The sequence below is a fragment of the Mesoplodon mirus genome (assembly GCF_964341445.2).
Source record: "Mesoplodon mirus genome assembly, chromosome: 7".
Classification (NCBI taxonomy): domain Eukaryota; kingdom Metazoa; phylum Chordata; class Mammalia; order Artiodactyla; family Ziphiidae; genus Mesoplodon; species Mesoplodon mirus.
The window spans coordinates 64,896,389-64,917,331 of NC_138983.1; the positions used below are offsets into that span (position 1 = coordinate 64,896,389).

Consider the following 20,943-nt stretch of genomic DNA (forward strand, 5'->3'; position numbering starts at 1 on the left):
TAAGAAAATGTTGTCTTTCTCTCTGCATGGCAGGGATAAAGTTAATTTTTTCCCTTATCTTTTATTTCTCAGTATTTTTCTAAAATTTTTATAATAAAATATTTTATTTTTCTAATGGAAAATTCAAATATTTGGGGGTTTTTTCCTCTTAAAAAAGAGAGCTTCCTTCAACCAATTTGGATGGGTAGACAAAATTATACATGCATTTGGTACAGTTTTATGTGTGGATAGGTCACAGAGCCATTGGGATTTTGATATTTGCTTATTTTATGCCATTATTTTAAAGAACATACCTGTACTTTAAAAAAAATTTTTTTTTAATTTTTTGGCCATGAGGTGCAGCTTGCAGGATCTTGGTTCCCTGACCAGGGATCAAACTCCGGCCCCCGTAGTGAAAACACAGAGTCCTAACCTCTGGACCACCAGGGAATTCCCATACCTGTACTTTTTAAAAGTTAGAAAGCAAAGAAAGCTGGAGCTTAGGAGATGGGAAGCTATGAAATCCGTGTAGCCTCACCCTCCCTCCCAGTCTACCACTTCCGTTTCATTCCTGAGAATTTCATTTTGGTTTCCCCAGAATGATATCATTCTAATGTTAGGCTCTTGATTTTGATTTTTTGTTCAGAGAGTTTGCGATATCAGAGGAAGACAGAATAATATAGTGGGTTAAGAAAAAGCAGGCAGGGCAAAGCTGCAGGCTCAGACGGCCTGTCTTCTCCTCTTGGGAAAGTGCCTGATGGCCAAACACCCCACTGACCTCACTTTGGGGGGCCCTGACCCCTCCCTCCACCATTTTCTGTTTTCCTCCCTGCCACCTCCTGAGAGGTAGAAAGCATGGCTGGTCTGCGCTGATAAGGCTCCTCCTTTCTCAAGCCCTGATCATCTGGTCTCAGAACTCAGAGTTGGTGGGGGTGATGGGGACGTGGGCCCTCTGGTCACAAACAAACCTTCATCGCAGGGTTAGGTCACAGTGGAGTCTGATTTTTGCGATGCTTCCCCTCGCTGTTAGCTGTTGAGGAAGTGTCCATCCCTGTGTCCCAGATGAAGAGCCATTTGTGAGTACCAGGTATGGTATCGTTTCTCAAATGCAATTGCTCTGTACCCATCCATGCATCTAAATATTACTACAGTTCCTCCCAGGAAAGCCTGTCTGTCTCCCGCGTGGCCGGCAGTGAGTGGTGTGTGGGGGGTGGTGCCGATGTTCTTAGGGTTGGGATTTTTAGTGTGTTCCGTACTTGCACTGGTGTTTCTCTCCCCTGAGGGTCAGGGTAATCTCCCTGCCCGTCCCCACCCTCACCCGCCTTCTCCCATTGGTGTTCAGAGACCTTGCCACTCTTGTATTCCTTTCAAGGCTCGGTCAGCTTTCTTCCTGGGGAATACAGAGATCAAGGCAGGCCTGAGAACAGGGACTTGTTTCCTGCTGGTTTGGGACTCAGGTTTTCCCCTTCCCTTGCAGCAGAGGATGTCCAGTGCCCATGTCCTTTCTGCTGGCAGCAAGATAGAATGGCAGGGAGTCGGCCGGTGGCCCCTGGTCCCTGAGCTGCCACAACAGCAGGTTTTTGGGATGTTCGCAGGCCCGAACTCCTGACACACCCAGTGCAGAAGCCCAGCCAGGCCAGAGATGGGAGCGGGAGTCTAAGAACATTTTGTCCTGCACCGCAGTGTCAATGTGTTAAGATGCGGAAACTGCTTCTTGGCTCTGGTGACTCTGAATGGCTGGACTTGGCTACTGATCTGAGTACTGACTGAATCTGGTGAAGATTTGCAGGATCTGAGGGTTTAACTTGTGCCAGGGCCAGGAGAATGAGGTGGAGGAGAGGATGAAGAAGTGCCTGGGAAAAAGTCACTTGGACTTTTTGATCACCAAGGAAAGCTGTTCCTTGGAGGAGGGTGGGTCCAGGGTCTGCTGGGGGCCTGGCAGAGCTGCTGACCCCTTTGTTGGACAGCTTCATCCTGGGGGAGCAGCATGGGGGGTCAAGGTGCAGCACGTGGAGTATGTGGAGTTCATAGCTGCTATAAAGTTGGGGTGCTGATGGCTCCGCGTGTCAGGACAGCTGGGCTTTTGCTCAGCTTGATACAAAGGTGGTGGCAGTCAGGAGCTCCCTACTTGGAGGGGTGAGAAATCCAATAGCCGAAGGGACAGAATAGAGGAATAAGCAGGGGAATGGGGGAGGCCTGTCTCCACAGCCTCAAAGAGAGGATTCAGTCAATCTCTTTCCTCAGGGAATGTCCTAGGGGGCTTGTGCCACTGATTTCGGCCTTGGGGGCCATGGGGTTCATGCTCAGAGAGCTTCTTGCCATCTGCCTGGGGTTGCAGCATGTTCCTGTTGTGAGGGAAGGAGGAGGCTCTGGATGACACCTTGGCTTCTTCTGGATTCCAGGCTTGCTGCGACCAAGGGACCCAGGACTTCCTGGGTCGCTTTCACCGGCTTGGATGTGTCTGTTACCTTGTACCTGACATCTTGGACTCTCTTAAAAAGGACTTAACCCTTCCTCACACCACGTGCATGGATGATGGCACTCACCCTCATACACACACATGTGCAGATGCTGGTACTCACCGCCCCCCACCCACACACGTGTGGATGCGTGGCACTCACCCCCCCAACATGCACAGATGATGGTATTCACCCCCATATATACATGGGTGCAGGGGAACATATTCACTCAATCCAGAGAGAATTCAGTGAAAAGCAAGTCTCTCTTCTTCCCGTCCTCCAGTCCTCAGTTCTCTTCTTCAGTGGCATCTGCTGTCCCCAGTCTCCTGTGGCTCCTTCCAGACAGAGTCTAGGCATATGTTTGTGCCTGTTTCCCCCTTTGTTCATCTTCAGGCCTGCTGGGAAGCCACCAGGATGTGAAGCGATAGGACCCACAGGGCTGCCGAGACTCAGCAGTTATCTGAATTAGGCACGCATGGCTTAACTCCTGCCCCTCTGCTTTGCTGCCCCTCCCCTTTAGGACTCTCCTTGTGTTAGATTTGTGGGTGTAGAGAGTCTGGGCACTGTGAATAAACCTCAGGGGCATGTTCTAGGTGCAGGTGATATAGGCAAAGACAAACAAATGTGCTAAGACAGAGCCTGGGTTTGAATCCTAGGCATGTGGCCTTGGGCGTCAATGAACCCTAGTATTTTTGTCTGTAAAAAGGTGGTAATCACACCAGTCTCGGGGAATTGATGTAGAGGTAAAATTAAAATATTTGTGAAGTGCCCCGCTTAGGTAGGCACTCAAAAACGTCAGTTTTTTTTTTTTTCAATTTTAAGGAGTGACCTATTTTCAGAATGAATGACACTGGCATGGAATCCTCTGGAAATTTTCTTGGTAGATCCCTGAGCTTTTATTTCCCTGAAGAAGGCAGCCAGTTCTCCATTTTCTGCCAAGTTGGGCTCTCCTGCACCACCTCTTCCTGGGGCATCCTCCTCAGCCTCTGAACACCACCTCCTTCTCTGTACCTCCATCCCCTAAGCCCTCCCCTGCCCTTGGTGAACAGGATGCTGTGGGTACCTGGAGAGAGCTCTGGGCTGTTTATGACCGCTCTCTGGGGTGTTTATGCTGTAATCTCTTCAGAAGCTCCAGCAGATGTCTGTTTATTGCTGAAACTTCATCTTTATCTTCAGCATGAGAGAAGAGAGGCTATTTTTAAAGATCTTTAAGTGACAGGGCTGCACACCCCGGCCTAGATTGCCTCCAAGTTTCATTCTTCATCACGCTTACTCTCTACCCGTTTTGAAACCCTTCAGATCCCCGCTGAGAGACCTTATATGTCCTGATTTTAGGGCAGCACTTAAATTTGGCAGGCAGTTGTAATCTCTTAAAAAGGTAGGTCAGGGAAGCAAAGGCAATCAGCCAACTGTCATTTTCCGGGCTGGGACAAATTGGGTAAGTGAGAGGAGCATTTCTGTGTCCACAGAAACCAACATCTGCCCCTTCCTTTCAGCTGTGCTGGGAGAGGCCTGCCCCCTGCATGCTGCCTGCTGAGTGTCTGGGAGATCTTTAGGCTTAGTTTTCCCTTTGGACTCAGGTGGGGCTCAAGGTAAGGAGCGAGTGGAAGTAGGGTCGTTTCAAATGATACCTCCCAGGAGGGAGGAAGAGGCGGAGGCCGTGAGTCGCCGAGCCTTGGAATGTCAGATTGGAAGGGCCCTCTGGGATCATCTAATTCTCACTCCTGCCTCCTTGTTTTTTACCTATGGGGAAACTGAGGCTCAGAGGCTTCTTGATACTGAGCGGAGGCCAAGAGGTATGGTTCCTGGCTCAAGGGCACCTAACCAGGTCAGAGTCAAGTCTGTTCTCCATCCTGCATTTCTGGCAGGCTGTGAGCCCGTGACCAGCCTCGGGCAGCCTTACTTGCCGGTGGCCTTTCCTTTTGTATCGCCAAGCGACACCCCGCTTTCTAGCAGCTCTCCCATGCTTTGAATTTAGGATATATACCCTGGTAACACTGGCTTGCACAATGGTTTGGTGCAAGATCTTTTCTTATCAAAAATACCTCCCCCAGAGCTCTGGGGCCTATAATTCCCACCTTTGTCTTCAGCCCTTGTCTCCAGAGGACCTTTGTTAAAAATATAGAATTTAATTGGGAAGGATACCATGTTGATTAGTTTATCTCCAATTAGCTGTCCTCTGAGAGCTAAACCTTGATAGAATGGGGGATGAGTCAGCTGGAAGTAGGTGGAGGAGGGAACCAGAAAGGACTGTAAATAGGGTGCTGTCAGGGCCGGCATGGAGCACTGTGACCTAGGCTCCTTAGCTCATGGTGCACAGCTGCTGTGCCGGGGGTGCTGTGCTGAATGACAGGAGCAGAGCCTTCATCTAACTCATGGAGAGAGGTACCTTAGATAAGTTCATTCATGCCCACACCTCAAGATAAGAGTTTGGAATGTGCTTTAGACAGTCGCACAGTGTGGGGGAGTCAGAGGAGACTTCCTGGAGGAGGTGGCACTTGGTCCCTGAGATGGGCCTTGGAAGATAGGATTTCCATAGGCAGAGGTGGGGAGAGGTAGAGCACGGAGAGATGTAGAAACATGAGAGTATGTTCAGGGTGTCACGTGGTGGAAACCTGGGGGCTGCCTGGGGGAACTGTGGAAGCCGAGGCTGGAATCAGGCTAGCCCTGAGTGCTGGGGAAGGGGTGGGTATGGCCCTAATCCTGCAGGTAGTGACGGCCATTGGAGAGAGATGGTCAGAGCGTTCCTTCAGGCGGATCAGACTGTGCAGGGTAAGCTTGTGTGGGAGTCGGGGGCAGGGGATCTGTTAGGAGGCCTGCACTGCCCTCCGTGCGTTGGACGGGTAAACTGACCAGACTGCAGCTGTCGGTCTGGACAAAGGAGTGCCCCGGGGGGTGGGGAACAGGGAGGTCGGGGGCACTTAAGGCTGGGCCCCAATAAGGCCTTGTCTGTGCTTTTGCCCCACCACCTTCCCTGTGAAGGGTGTCAGCTTGGGCAGCCCCTATCTTTCAGTTGATCAGGAGGGCAGCCCATTTGGAACCCCTCAGGTAGGGTCTTAGAATATGGAACATCTGTCACTTTCTGTGCCACCAAGTGCGCCTGTCCTGCGCTTTGGCAGCTCTGTCTTCTGCAGAAAAATGGTAACTGCCCCTGCTTTTCACCACCTCACTACAGGAGGTCATTCCCCTCCCTTGAGGTCAGCCTGAGGGGGATGGATTTGGGGGTCGTGGGTGCTGAGCCCCTGGCGGTGGGTACCCGTAGATCAGGAGCAGGCGTTACGTGCCTGCACATGGCTGAGGCAGCAAAGCGGGGCTCGGGCAGGGACCTTGGTGAGCCCCTCCTCCTTCGTTAGAATTGTTTCTGCAGGCGTCACCCGCTCACAGGGCGTTGTAGGCCATCATCGGAAATGACCGATTCTCCCCCTTCTGTGATCTCATAAGCACCTGAGTATCCCCTTCAGGTGGGTGCTGCCCTTCGTATCTGGTGCCCACTTTGACCTCCCCAGTGAAGCAGGAAGCCTGGGTGGCCTGGGGCTGGACTGGATGTCTCCAGGCGGCTGGAACACATTGTGGGGGCAGTTGGCTGACTCCCCAGCCTTTCCCCAGCCCTCTGGACATCCTGGCCCTGGGAGGGGACAAAAGCTGAGCTCAGCTTCTGCCTACTCCAGTGTTAACCTGGCAGGTGGGAGGCACAGCAACCTGGTGTGCTTTGACATTTGAGCAGGGCAGTTGGCACCTGTTCTGTGCCATAGACGTCTCAGCAACACCCTTGCTTTATGTGGTGGAATAAATTGCTTCTGCAGGGAGCAAATGGCATGAGCTTCATGCCCGTGGGAGCTATTGATAGGGGGTGGGACACTAAAACGGCTTTCCTCTTTCTTTCTTCTCCTAGCATCTGTGCTACCAATGTGAGACCACGTTGGTCCATTCATTGATTGCTCAGTTGAGCGCTCAATTCATTTTGCCAATCAAGACTTCTGGACGACCCTCTATTTGAAGCAGGTTGTCACAGACCGACCATGGCTTTGAGTGGCAGTAACACCTTGGGCAAGCCACTGAATTTCTCTGAGCATCAGGTTTCTCTTCTGTAAGATGGGGGTGATAGCGCTTGCCTCACAGGGGCCTGTGAGGATTAACTGGGGCAGTGTGTGTAGCACACCTGTCACGTGCCTGGCCCATAGCAGGCCTGTAGGTGGTCCCCAGCTAGTCCACAGGAGTCTGAGAGCACAGGTGTGGGCGGCATTCCTCTTTGCCTCCGGTCTCCCATTCAGTACTGTTCCCTAAATGGCTCTTATCCTTAAGTGGTGGCTTTTTGAGAGAATAACTCCGTCTAAGCACATAGGTGGGTAACGAAGAAAGATGGGCCACCTTTCTCTCTGCGGTGAGGTTTTCTCAATCAGACCTTGGGATCACAGGGCTGCCACACGGGTGCTTGATTTCCCCACCGTGTTCCAGCCTGGGCTTCGCATCCGAGGCGACCCATTCCATCTTTGGACGGCTCCTCCTGTCACTTCCCTGCTGGCTCCCTACAGCTTCTGGCATTTGGTTCTCGTTCTTCCTCCTTGAAGCCATAGAGAAGGAAAGTCTGGTCTTTCCTCCATGTGACAGCTCTTCAGATACTGTTTTTTTTTTTTTAAATCAAATTCCTGATACCATAGATTGTAAGATATACCATTATTTTATGAACCTTCAAGAAAGAAAAACTGCTTCCAGTTAAACTGTGGAGCAATACTGTGTTAACACTTAAAATGTTTATATGTACTGAAAGAATTCTCTTAGACTTTAGACATAAGTTTTTCTTCCATATCGTTCCTGCATGTACATCAAAAGGAAAATAAATTATTAACAGCATTTCTAAAACTTATTCACTTTCAGAATCCAAATCTTTCAAATCACTTTTTGACTCAGAGTTATGAATATGTTTGGGTTCTCTTTTTTTTTGACATATTATGTTCTGGTAAAGTGGTGATGTATTTCTTAATCTCTGTTGTCTTTGGAATTCTTTTTTCCAGGACTCACATTTCTTCCTCAAATGGTCCTTAAATGTTCTGGCTCTTGAAATGTTGAGGGTTGCAGTTGTCCAGATGTGTCACCAGGAATAACAGTCAAATTTCCATATGACAGTGACAGTGGGGCGATGACAACTATGCCCCAGCTGCATTCTGGCCTAGAGAGTTTGTTAGATGTTAGGGGATTATAAGATAATTCTGCTTTCAGACATTTTATAACTGAAGAAAAATGCACATCTCCTAACTAGTGCAATATGATACTTAGAGACAGCCCTCTTGTCCTCTCTTGAGTCTTCTTCCAGATTTATAACCCATGATGTGGGTTCAGGTGTTTTCCTGTGGTTCTCCTTTGAACAAACTCCATTTTGTCCATATCCTTCTAATACATCGAAGCTACTGCCCAGACCCATCCATCTACCATATTCATGGTGTGGTGTGACCACAGCAGAGGAAGGCAGTTATCACCTCCCTAGTTCAGGCCATTCTACTCCTTTTAATGCAGCCCAAGATTGCAATAGCTTTTCTGGCAGCTACTTCACATTATTGGCTCACTGACATTACTCCTGACCAGATTTTTTTTTTTTTTCGGCCGTGCCATGCGGCTTGTGGTATCTTAGTTACACAATCTGGAATTGAACCCATACCCCCTGCAATAGAAGCGCAGAGTCCTAACCACTGGACCGCCAGGGAATTCCCCTGACCAGATCTTTTAACATGGCGTGTTGCTAAGTTGCTTCTCCCGTCCTCAGTGTGTGTGGCTTTAGAATTTAAGTGCAGAGCCTCCTATTTTCTTCCCATCTGATTCAGAACAAGCATTTCTGTTAAATTTCAATGGGTTGAATTCGGTGCAACCCTCTGTTACCTTGCGCTCTTTCAGGATCCTGTTTAATTAGTGTGCCTTCCCTAGCATCACCCAAGTCACTGAGAAAATGCTTATCAGGAGAGAGCCCTCTGCCAGAGTCCTCCCCTCGTAACGTCATCTTTCATCGGCTTGCTTGGGGAAGGTAGTCCAAGCTGCTCCTGCTTAAGTCTCTGCCTTTTTGCTCTTCTGACCTCTGACCAGATGCCTTCTTGAGTCTAGTTATGCCAAATCTATTGTAATTCTCCATCAACCATTAAGCATCCTATCACAGAAAGGCATGAATGCTCCTTGACATCATGTGTTCTCAGTTCCCACAGGGCTCTGGGACTGCTCTCAGGTGTCCCCAGGCTGCCCCACACAGATGCAGTTCAGCGGTCTCATCTGCCAGAGTTCCCAGTGTTCTGGGCCGGCCAGGGGGCTTGATGTTATTGAAACTATCTAAATATCCTTTTCTAAAAATCCAAGCTTCCCCCACCCCCCTTCCCAGCCCCCTTTCTCATCTCAGTGTTGGATCTTTATGTGTCAGTCTAAGGATAGCTCTCTTTGACGGAGGCCATCGTGTGTCCAGAGTGGGAGCCGAGGTCCAGTTTCCCAGGGTCCCTTTAAGCCTCTGGACCTCTTGGCTCAAGACGACCCCCACCCCTTCCTGCCATCTAGGCATGTTGTGCAGCCGCAGCTCATCCTGGGCTGGCCTCCTCCGGTTGATGCTCTGAGGGAGACCCTGCCTCACTGTCTCAGGGGCTTCTTTGGTTATGCATCCGTCTCCCAGTGATGGGACCTGCTCTTTTCAACAACTGACCTTGTCAGGGTTTCCTGTACAACCACGTGGCTCTATTCTCTAACACTCACATGGCAGCTGTGGTGAGCCCGGCACCATGTGAGGGTTCTGTAAACACTAACTCACTTCATTCTTGTTCCAGCCCCATGAAGTAGATACTCTCATTGTCCCCACTTACCAATGAGGAAATTAAAGTGCAGAGAGGTTAACTGACTTGCTCCAGATTTCACAGCTAGGAAGGGGAGGGGCGGAATTAGCATCTAGTCAGTTTGCCCCTAAGTCCAGCTCTGAACCATCATGGTGAGCTGCCTGCTTCCTAAAAGGCCCCATTTTCCCTCCTCTTCCTCCTCTCTCTCTCTGTCCCTCTGCCGCCCCACCTCCATCTTCAACTGCACAGCTAGAACTGCATTTCAGAGTGTCTGAATCATTTACTTCCTCAATCTTGGGTCCTAGAGCCCTTCTATTCTTTTGGCAATTTGAAGTCTGTTTCCTTAGTCTCAGGCACCAACTTCCCCTTCTTGGTCCCTCCCAAGTTCCAGAGGAAATGATTGCTTTTCCTCCGCAGTTCCTTCCTGTGTCCCCCTAGTCACTACCCATTCGGTCATTGCCGTGGGAATAAGCTTAATCCCCTTCTTATAGACGCTTCCTCTCTCTTCTGGAAGATGAAGTGCTTGGCGAAGCTGGTCAGAGCTTTTAGCCGGTAGGGCTTTAGTGCCATCAGAGTGGTTGATCCCCTGCCTGCCCCCCGACCTTCAGGGCTCTCCTCCGGCTGACCTGGGATCCGGGTCAGCCACAGACCAGTGATACCCACGGTGACTGCACCATCACACCTCAGTCTCCTCACACGCATGTCCTCCAGAATATTTCTGTCTCTTTGTTTCATGGGCCTTTCACGCAGACCCACCTTTCTTTTTTTTTTGTAGAGATAATCTGTCTCCCTGTCCTAGTCCAAGTCCATTCCTTTAAAAGATAAAAGCTGGGCACAGAGAAGCGTGTATAGTCTGCTGTCCGTAATGGAAAGAAGACATATTTCTATTTGCATGTATGTACATCAACACCTTCACAACACACAGTTACTTCATGATTACTTCACGATTACTTCACCTTCACAATTACTTACTCTGTGCCAGAAACTGTTCTAGGTGCTGCAGTTACAGCAGGAAAAAAATAGGGTAAAATCCCTTGCCATGTGGAACTTCTATTCTAGGAGGGAGAGGGAGACAATAAAGACTTAAGTTAGGGCTTCCCTGGTGGCGCAGTGGTTGAGAGTCCGCCTGCCGATGCAGGGGGACATGGGTTCATGCCCCGGTCCGGGAAGATACCACATGCCGCGGAGCGGCTGGGCCCGTGAGCCATGGCCGCTGAGCCTGCACGTCCGGAGCCTGTGCTCCGCAACGGGAGAGGCCACAGCAGTGAGAGGCCTGTGTACCGCAAAAAAAAAAAAAAAAAAAAGACTTAAGTTAATGTATGAGGCCAGGTGATGAGAGGTGGCTGCAGAACACTAGAGCAGGGAGGAAGCTAGAGTGTGCTGGGTGCCTGTGGAAGGAAGCAGTCCCGGGGAGGGCTGGAAGTTTAAATAGGGTGGTCAGGAAAGGCCTCACTGACTCGCCCTGTGCTGGGACTTACAAACCAGCAGGTGAGAAGTCTGGGGCTAAAGGGAAAGATGCCAGGCCAGACAGATCCTGTGGGGATCTTGAGTCCTTCATTGATCCTCTTCAACCCACTGGGGTCTTCAGCTCTAGGCAGCAGGGACCCGTAGAGTGTTCTTGAGCAGAGGAGTGCCACATATGGGAAGACGTCCCTAGTGGCTTTGTAGAGGATGGGATATAGGGGGCTGAGGCAGAGAAGCTGAGATACCAGGAGAAGATGACCAGGGCCTAACAAAGTCCATTAGTTTGACATTTCCTACCTGGGAGCAGTGGGGCAGAGCTAGGGAGCAAGAATGATGGGACAGGGGTGGGGGTGAGGGTGAGAGCGGAACTGGCAGAAGGGGGATGATGGCAGAGCTTAGGTGGGGAGGGGGGCGACAAGCAATCCCCGAAGTTCTTAGAATGTGGGGCTTAAACATCCTTGCTGTGACTTTTCTTTCATTACTTTGGTATTCTTTCATTATCCTGGGTTTGAATTCTGGCTGAGTGACCTTGGGCAAGTTATTTAACCTCTCTGTGCCTCAAGCTCCGTATCTGTAAAATGAGGGCAAAACAGTACTTACCTTATAGGCACATTTTAAAGAGGGTGAAATAGGTTATTGAATGTAGAATGCTTAGAACAGTACCGGGCATATAGTAAGTTTGTATATTATGGTATATCAGCTTGTTTGACAGTCTTGTTTCTCTCTCCCTATATGTGTATGTATGAGTAAAATTAATGTGTTGGACATATTCTTTTTGTTGTCCTAAAGCTACATCAAATGAAGAAAATGATGCTTTTAAGGATTAAATGAGGTAAAGCATGTGATGGGTTTAGCTTAGAGGCAGATGAATACTAATTAAAAGGACTACTATTACCACCAAATATTATTGTGAAGAAAATAATTTTCCAGTGGAAACCCTTTGTAAAGTCATCTGATTCAACCATAACGTATTAAATTTATGGTGTGCCAGGTGCTGCACTAGACATATTATCTCATTTCATCTTTGCAACGACTGCCTGAGATAAACACTATTAACCACATCTTACTGATGAAGAAGCTGAGGCTCAGAGAGACTAAGATTTGCCTGAGGTCACACAGCAGAGTAAGTGTCGGAGCCGGAATTTGCGAATTCTTTTCCCTCTGATATTGACTACCTTTTTATAATAAGAAGAAATTACCTCATAAGTGATCTGTTATATAAATGTACATTGACATATAGGTTCTTACATCAGCCTCCCTTGGTATTTGGTGCCCATATGGAGCCTTGGGGAGTGCAGAGGTGTGGCCAACTTCCAGGACAGACCCGGGGCAGTGTCAGAGTGGAAACCCTGGCCCAGCTGTCAGAGCTGTCCAGGAGCAGGCGAGGCCATGAGTGAGTCAGTGCCCTCCCTCAGTGACTCATCCCTGCAGGCCTTATCAGAGCCTTTCAGCTGCCTAGAGAGTCTGAGATCTGTCTTGGCTGACCACGCCCCTCGTGTGCTGGAGGAGCAGAGTGTGATGGCTTCACATTCCAGTTCCACCACTTACCAGCTCTGTGAGGCCAAGAGAGGAGTGAATTTCTCTGTGCCTCAGTTTTGTCATCTGTGAACCCATTCACAGGCTTTTTATGAGAATTAAATGAGATGGGCCATGCAAATACTTAGAACTGCCATACACAGCAAGCACTCACAAAGACTTAATATTATGCTAATAATTCTTATGTTATAATATTATTACAAAAGCCTCCCTGAACTCTGAGGCCAGAATAAAATGTCCTATCCTCTCCACACTCTCCTTCCAATAACACATTTTTATTTTGCCTTATGGTGCAAATGTGGGTGTAGCTTTCCTCTCACCAGACAGTGAGTGCTTGAGACTGGGCAGTAGGTCTCTATCAATGTTTTTGCAGTCCCTGGAGACTTGTGCCTTGTCCTGGAAGGTTTGCTGACTAGGGTGGGTTCCCAGTTTCCCATTTCCCTTGCAGCCGAATATTCTGACCTGAAGCCCCCCACCTCCCAAGACTGTGGGAAATGTCTGCCGTTTCTAAGGTCGCTTTACAGTTTGCCAAGTACATTCACATTCACATTTCACTCAGTCTTCAGAGTCACCCTGTGTGGTCATTGGTTATTATTATCTCCATTTAATAGGTAAGGAGATTGAGGCTTGGCAGAGTTAAGTAATATGCCCATGACTTGTGGGTGGAAGGTAATGACCCAGGTGCCCATGGCCGTCCCAGGCAGCCTCCGTCTGGAGGCTCAGGTTGACCATCCCTGCAAAGCCCTTCATCATTTCCCCATTTGCTCTTCTCCTGAGGAGGGTAGGGAGGAGACCATGTGACCACCAGACTTTTCTGCAGTTCTACTTTTATCCTCTCCCTCCTGCAGGTCCTGTTACTTCCAAAAAAGCACATGATGGTGGGCTTGAGCTGAGCCAATGATCAGAGTTGCTTAAATCATCTCAACCCCATTCTCCCTTCTCCGTGGGTCCAAGGCCTAGGTTGGGCTTGGTGGGGAGCTGAGGCAGTGGGAGGGCATTGTAGCTTTTGGCATTTTGGAGCAGACATGCCCGGGGCGGGGGCGGGGGGTCTGGTGGGTGAGGGGGGAACCTGCACTCAGAGTTGGAGGAGGCCGGCATCCCCGGCTTCACCCAGGGGGAAGAGCAGGCACTAGGTTCAGGGCTCAGAACCACATCCAGGATGCAGGGGGCTGCTGGGGGCCAAAGCAGAGACTGCTGGGGGTGGGGGCACTTCCTCTTCAGGAGACAAATAGGCAAGTGGTCCTTCCAGCTAAGGTGGGACTAGACCCAGGGCTCCAGGATGGACTGTAATCCAGACTTATCAAACTCTAGTGTTGTTCCTTAAGTGGAAGAATTTTCCACTTGGTTCAGGTTATTGAAAAAGTACCTGCAACGTCCCGGGAATATGAAGTCCAGTGAGACAGGGACTCTGCCATGAGGAGCTTATGCACCACAGCCGCCTTTTGACCTGTGCCCTCCTCTCCCTCCTGGGAACCTTGAATGCCAGGGAGGCAGTGGTGATACTTCAGTGCATATGGCAGTGTTCAGATTCCCAGTGTCCTGGAGCTCGGGCTAGAATCTGGGTCTGGCAGGTCAGCACAGCAGCACAGGCTGGGAGTTGACAAAAACATCTGCTCCTCCAGTTGGGTTCTAAGGCTGCTGTGGGGAGGGAGGGGTTATTGGGCCTTTATAATCATGGGTTTTGATTCCCTCTGTGATTATTGTGTGAACAAAGGAGCAGTCAGAGGAGCATCTCTGGAGTGTCGGTGAGAAAGATTCCGGGTAGAACGGCTACCAAGATAACAGCTCAGGTGCCCATAATCCTTTCTGTCTTCCTCCCGCCTGGCCAATGTCTGCTGACTCTCTCTGCCTGCCTGCCTGGGTCATCCCTGCCTTCAGCTAAATTTGCTCTGTTTTTCCCAGTCTCTAGTGCTTTCCATTTCTCCTTGGCCTGTCTCCATCCTCACCCTCCAAGGCTGAGATTCAGCCCTGCCTACTTCAGAAAGGTTTCTTAAACCCTCTCAGCCAAAACTCCCCCTCTTTTCTCCATATGCCTCCTGTGTGGAGAGCCAGCAGCCCCCAGTTCAGCATTTACATGTTACATAATGTGTTTTGAGCACCTGTCAGACAGCAGGCAGCGGAGCAGAGACTAGGACTTTGAAGTCTGATGGGCCTGGGTGTGTGTTCTAGCGCTGGTTCTTATGAGCTGTGTGGCTTTGGGTAGGTGCTTTGAATTTCTTTTTTTTTTTTTTTTTTTTTTTTTTTTTTATTAGTTTCTGCTTTATAACAAAGTGAATCAGTCATACACATACATCTGTTCCCACATCCGGTGCTTTGATTTCTGAGTCTCAGTTTCCTCATCTGAACTTGAGGATGTGGCGCCTGTTTCACAGGGAAGTTGTAAGTATCTGGTGAAATAATCCACACAAAGCACTTAGCACACAGTTCCTGCCTCATAGTAAATGGCTAACATGTGGCAGCCTTTGTTACTCTTTTACACGTATTATCTTATTTAATCCACACTCTGGTTTTATAAGGTAGACATCATCCCCCCAAGGTCTTAGTACGCATAAACAGTGAGGCTGGCATTCAAGCCCAAGTGCTGGCTGGCCCTGAGGCACTGTTCCTCCTGCTCCTGCCGCTGCTTCCCAAGTTCAGACCCCTAGTCCCTATGCTTTTTGGTATTCTTCACAGTTTTAGCCACGAAACTCAGCAAATGTTTATTGAATGATTTTTCCTGGCTGATTTTTTTGCGGTACGCGGGCCTCTCACTGTCGTGGCCTCTCCCGTTGCGGAGCACAGGCTCCGGACGCGCAGGCTCAGCGGCCATGGCTCACGGGCCCAGCCGCTCCGCGGCATGTGGGATCTTCCCAGACTGGGGCACGAACCCGTGTCCCCTGCATCGGCAGGCGGACTCTCAACCACTGCGCCACCAGGGAAGCCCATTTCCTGGCTGATTTGATGGGAACCAGGAGCAGCAGGAAATGGGACCCCCTTGAGCACTCCATCCCGTTTCAGATGTCTAGCTGATCAGCTTGCCCATGGGTCCCTGCCAGTATACTGCATACCATTCCAATGCCAGGCAGTGCCGAGCAGCATGGTGCATCATTGCACCCAGCCAGGGAGGAGGGAAACCAAATCGTGCCCTGAGGGCAAACCAGCTAGTTCCTTTTAATTAATGTATTTATTTTTAAATTGTAGAGAATAAAGCTATGAAAAGAATAAGAAAAGTAAGGGAAATACTTGCCTGGATAATCCCCCACGGCTGGGGCAGCTGCTGCCTGAACCCAGCTGCCGGAAAGCAAGCAAAAACTGTTAGCTGGCAGGGAGGCTCTGGGTGGCGTGTGGCATTGTGCAGTGTGTGTCCTGTGACGGTCAGTGGGTGAGGCTCCTCTGGAATGGCTTACTGAGCTGTCCCACACCTACGGGTGCAGCCGGGGCCCTGAGAAGGCTCCTCTTCTTAACATTACTGTAGTCAGGATGCTTTTCACATCATCTCAGATCATGGTTTCCAGTTTGTCTCCAGAAAACGTTGGAAGCTGCCGCTTCCTTCTCCAGCTGAGTTCCTCTGGTACCAGCCGATGTCTGTGTCTGCACAGTCCTCACCCCCACTGGTTTATGTCTGTGCAGACCTTGGCATTGAGCTCCCGGGGCCTGTGGAAGAAGACAGCTGTGTGTGCTGGTTGGCGTGCTCAACCCACAGCTGGAGGCGAGGAGGAGGGGGAGGTGGCCAGTGCGGTTTTTAAAATTTTATTTATTTAATTTTATTTTTGGCTGCGTCGGGTCTTCGTTGCTGCGCGCGGGCTTTCTCTAGTTGCAGTGAGCGGGGGCTACTCTTCGTTGTGGTGCGCAGGCTTCTCATTGCGGTGGCTTCTCTTGTTGCAGAGCACAGGCTTCAGTAGCTGTGGCTCGCGGGCTTAGTTGCTCCGCGGCATGTGGGATCTTCCCGGACCAGGTCTCGAACCTGTGTGCCCTGCATCGGCAGGTGGGTTCTTAACCACTGCGCCACTAGGGAAGCCTGGCCAGTGTGTTTTGATTCTTTGTTTTTGCTACCAGGCCGGGGTTTGGGTTTTTGCTTTGGTTTTTCTAAATCTCTTTAAAACACATCTGAAAGTGGAGCTTCTTTCCCTGGAGGGAACTAAGAGGGTGCCGTTAGAAGGACTGGAGGAACAGGAACAGATTCTGTCTGGGTGCTGGCCCAGGAGGTGGCAAGAACATGATACAAAGTAAAGATAATATTGTTCAGCCCATGCTGTGTGTCAGGCACTGTAGTTGTACCTGCTGAGTCAGAATCTCTTGAGAAAAGTGACTGAGAAAAAACCAAAAACACCCCCCGTCCCCCCCAAAAATAAAGAAACTCTCCATGGGATTCTGACAGGCATATCCTGTGTAAAACCTACGGATACATGCCATCTTGTTAACATCACGCCAGAGCTCTTGGAGATTGAAATAATTCATGTTCAGAGAAGGAAACATTCAAGATGCTGCCTGTCCTGTCAGTGCCTGGGAGGCTGTCTCTGGGTGGGGTGGGGCCGGTTGTGGATGAGGGGCTGTGGCACAGCCCACCTCCCTTGAGTGGCAGCAGATGCACCTGGGCGTAGAGGAGGCCTCAGGCTCAGGGATCAGAGTGTGCTGGGGAGGCGGCATGACAAGTGCACCAGGCACCAGGCACTAGCAGCGTGACCTCAGCCAGTTAGTTGCTGAGCTCTCTGAGCCTCAGTCTCCTCACCTGGAAAGTGGGTTGGATAAGCATCCAGCTCCTAGGGCTGTGCTGAAGGTTAGATGAAAGGGTCATTTAAGGGCTCAGACAAGAGAATTCCTCTTCCCTCACCCGCCCTCTAAATAGAGTTGTTTCAAGGAGCTGCCCAGATGTTTTTCTGTATCACCGTGAAGCCAGTGGAAATCAACTGTCTCCTTCTTTCTCTCCTTGCCTTTTCCTATTGCTCATGGCCAGGGGGACCCGTATCTGAGGCTGGGTTCCCAGCCCAGGCCCGCAGGACTGGGCTATGTACTTTTTTTGGTTCCAGCATCTTCCTCTCCCAGGAAGGGCATTGGTCCAAGGGCTGTGGGTGGCTTCTCTCATCTCAGTTTGTGGAGTCGCCTTGCTGCCGTGTTTGCTTTTCCCTGGCTTCCTGGGTCTCCCTGAGAGTGTGCAGCGGGCTTTTCTTCCTGGGCGGGATTTAGTGATGATAAAGCAGCCAATTGTTGACTGCTGCTGTTAGTGGGGACTCTTTGGGTTTCAAGTGATAGGAACCCAACTTGAATGAGCTTAAGCAAAAATGGGATACCTTGGGGGCTTCCCTGGTGGCGCAGTGGTTGAGAGTCCGCCTGCCGATGCAGGGGACACGGGTTCGTGCCCCGGTCCAGGAAGATCCCACATGCCGCGGAACGGCTGGGCCCGTGAGCCATGGCTGCTGAGCCTGCGCGTCCGGAGCCTGTGCTCCACAACGGGAGAGGCCACAACAGTGAGAGGCCCACGTAGCCACCCCCCGCCAAAAAAATGGGATACCTCAGAAGGTTCTAGGGGAGGTACAGAGACTAAAAGGAGGCACTGCAGAATCCAGCCCCAGAAAGAGAACACCCAGAAAGGTGACCTCCAGCATCCCTGGACCAGCATCCCCTACCTAGTCCATGGATACAGGCAGCTCCCAGCTGACCCCACACAGCCCTGTACCTGACCCAAGAGGATCAGGCCTTCCCCAGGAGTTTTCAGATTGGAACTTGATCCAGCTTCGTGCACATGCACACCCTTTGTACCTAAGAATGTGGCTGAGGAGGAAGGATACTCTGATGAACCTATCTTGAGTCCCATGCCTACCTTTTAGGCTGGTGAGTGAGGGATGGGGTGGAACCTGTTATTGGAACAAAGGGAGAAGGATGCTAGTAATATTAATAATTAAGCAGAAGGTGAATATTTTTAATTTTAAAAAAGGAATTTTATTTAGTTTTTGGCTGCATTGGGTCTTCTGCACGTGGGCTTTCTCTAGTTGCGGTGAGCAGAGGCTCCTCTTCGTTGCAGTGCACGGGCTTCTCATTGCGGTGGCTTCTCTTGTTGCGGAGCATGGGCTCTAGGCACACGGGCTTCAGTAGTTGTGGCACGTGGGCTCAGTAGTTGTGGCACGTGAGCTCTAGAGCGCAGGCTCAGTAGTTGTGGTGCATGGGCTTAGTTGCTCCGTGGCATGTGGGATCTTCCCGGACCAGGGCTCGAACCCGTGTCCCCTGTATTGGCAGGTAGATTCTTAACCACTGTGCCACCAGGGAAGTCCTCTAGAGATGAATTTTTATTGAGTGCTTACTTTGAAGTAAAAGTTATTCTAAGCTCTTTACTTTTTTTTTACTTTTACCTCATTTAATCTTTACAATCAATCCTATTTTATACACCAGGAAGCTGTGGCACAGACAGTTTAAGCAATTTGCCTAAGGTCACATAGCTAGCTAGTAGGAGAGTGGGGATTGAACCCAAGCAGATTACTCCCAGTGTGCTCCTAACCGCCCACTCTGATGCAGACGGTGCAGCAGATGCCATCTCCTGAGCACTTACTCTAAACTAAACAGCGGGCTGTCCTTTACAGCATTATCTCATTTCATCTTCAGAACAGCCCTGTGGACTAACATTATCCCCATTTTTAGATAAGAAACAGGCTCACAGAGATTATGTGACTTGCCTGGGGCCACCTGACTAATTTAAAGTGACAGAGCAGAGACAGGATTCCAAGGTTTGCCTGATTCTGGGGCCTGTGCTGGTGAACACTCTGCTGGGTAGCCTTTGTATTCAGACATTCCTCTTGCTCTCTCGGGTGCTCCCCTGGCAACTGGGATGAAGAGCGGTCCTGGTTCAGCATCTGAGCCTTCATCCTCTGTGCTGAGGGTTGGGCGTGGAGAGCTCTGCTTGGCACACACGGCTGAGGGGCTGGCTTTGTGGTTCTGAGCTGGATTTGGTGTGTCTCACACTAACTCATGCCTAACGCTTCTTGAACAAGCTCTCAGTGCGTCTAAGCTCTGGATTTCTTCATTCCACCATTCAACAAATACTGATGGAGTGCCTAGTGGGTGCCAGGCCCTGTTCCAAAGGCTTGGGGTTCCTCAGTGAGTCTCTGACTCTATGGAAGTAGGAAGGTCCCCAGAGTTCCTCTCACATCCCTCGGGATCCATGAGGTCACTCAAGCTCACAGGAAACCTTTCCTGCACCACCTAAGTCAGGCCCACAGGGACCTGGAGACCTCATACGTCTTTGCTTGGGATTGGCATGATGGCAGATCTGAGAGCAAAGATTGTTTCCTCTTTCCGATTGACGACAGAGGGCAGCGTGACAGGGAGCAAGCGTGGGCATGGACCCCGGCCAGCTCTGCCGTGAGTCCCAGGCTGCTGTGGTCAGTATGGATGGAGGCTGGGCCGTGCCTCAGTTCTGCCCCCTGTGACGTGGCTGTACTACCTGCCTCACTGGGTTGCTGGGAGGATTATCTGGGATAACATGTGCTAACCACCTGTCATCATGCCTGCATGCGGGTTAATCCCTCTCCCTCCTTTTAACAGTAGGCTAGCTTCGTAGGTGTCTCTAAAAGTCAGGGCCTGTGGATGGGGGCAGTTAGAAGGGGTCCTTGGTGAGGATATCACCAGTTAGGTCAAGCTCCTCATTTTGCAGTTGAGGAAACTGAGGCCCCTCGAGGGGAAGGAAGGTGCTTGGCCTTAGGACCTTCTGGTTTAGTGGAGTTAAAGGGAGCTTGAAGCATGTTTGGCTGTAGGTCAGATGGAGGGTACAGGTTGGCCCTAGGAGTGGCTGGATCGCAACGTGTGCCCAGGCCTATGTGGGAATCTGACTGGTAGTTAGCCCTTGTAGACTGGTCCCGAAATGCCCACCTCCATCCAACGATGCGACAGCCCAGGCAGAACCTCAGAGAGCCCCTGTTCCCTGCTGTTGGTCTCAGTAACATCCCAGGGTTGGTAGGGGCTTCCGTTCCTGACATCTCGGGAGCAGGGGTGGCCCCTGGTTCTCATACCTGGCTAGACCGATAGCGGAATTCTGCACCAGAATGTCCAGCTCCCCGACCCACTGCACCCAGAAGCTTCCCTTGAGAAGCAGGGAGGCAGATGGGTGGAGACCTCCTGGCTCTCTGACTTCTGGCTGAAAGCAGCAGCACAGAGCCTCTAGCTCAGGCTGATAGAATGTGACCGAGGCAGGCCAGCCTGTTGGTCAGCTGCCACGGGCTGGAGAGGTATGGCTTGCTAATGATGATGGGGATGGAGATGACTGCAGCTTCCACCCAGGTGGCTGCCGTGGGGCGTGCGGGCCCATCGCAGCGGTGCTGGGACACCTCTCACCTCAGCATGGTGGGAGAGACCGTGAGCACTGGGTCAGCCAGGCCTGGGCTTGAGTCCTGCCACTCCCTTGACAAGTGCCTTCTGCCCTCTCAGCCCCTATTCCCGTCTGTGAGGAGCCACTGAGACAAAGCATGTCTGGTCGCTAACAGTGCTCGTTCCACGCATGGCCAGTGCTCAGTAAATAGTTGCTTTTCTCCCATTAATAGTCCGAGGATTCTGAACAGTGAGTCCCAGCTCCTAGGCTCTAAATGCAGCCTTCTATGTACTAGAGAGAATATGTACGTGTTTCTGTGGGCAAGTAGCCCTACCACCTTGCCGAGCAAAGTGAGCGTAGGACCACGGAGTATGGCGATTGCCTCTTGGCGATCTCAAATCTTACATGTCTTTTTCTTTTTTTTTTTTGTTTCTTA

General features: G+C 50.5%; 1 protein-coding gene across 4 annotated transcripts in view; it reads left to right on the forward strand.

Annotated features, from left to right (window-relative positions):
* The window catches only part of MICAL2 (microtubule associated monooxygenase, calponin and LIM domain containing 2), a 226,124-nt gene that overhangs the window by 4,823 nt on the left and 200,358 nt on the right, over window positions 1-20,943 (forward strand). The gene's annotated exons all lie outside the window — the stretch shown is intronic.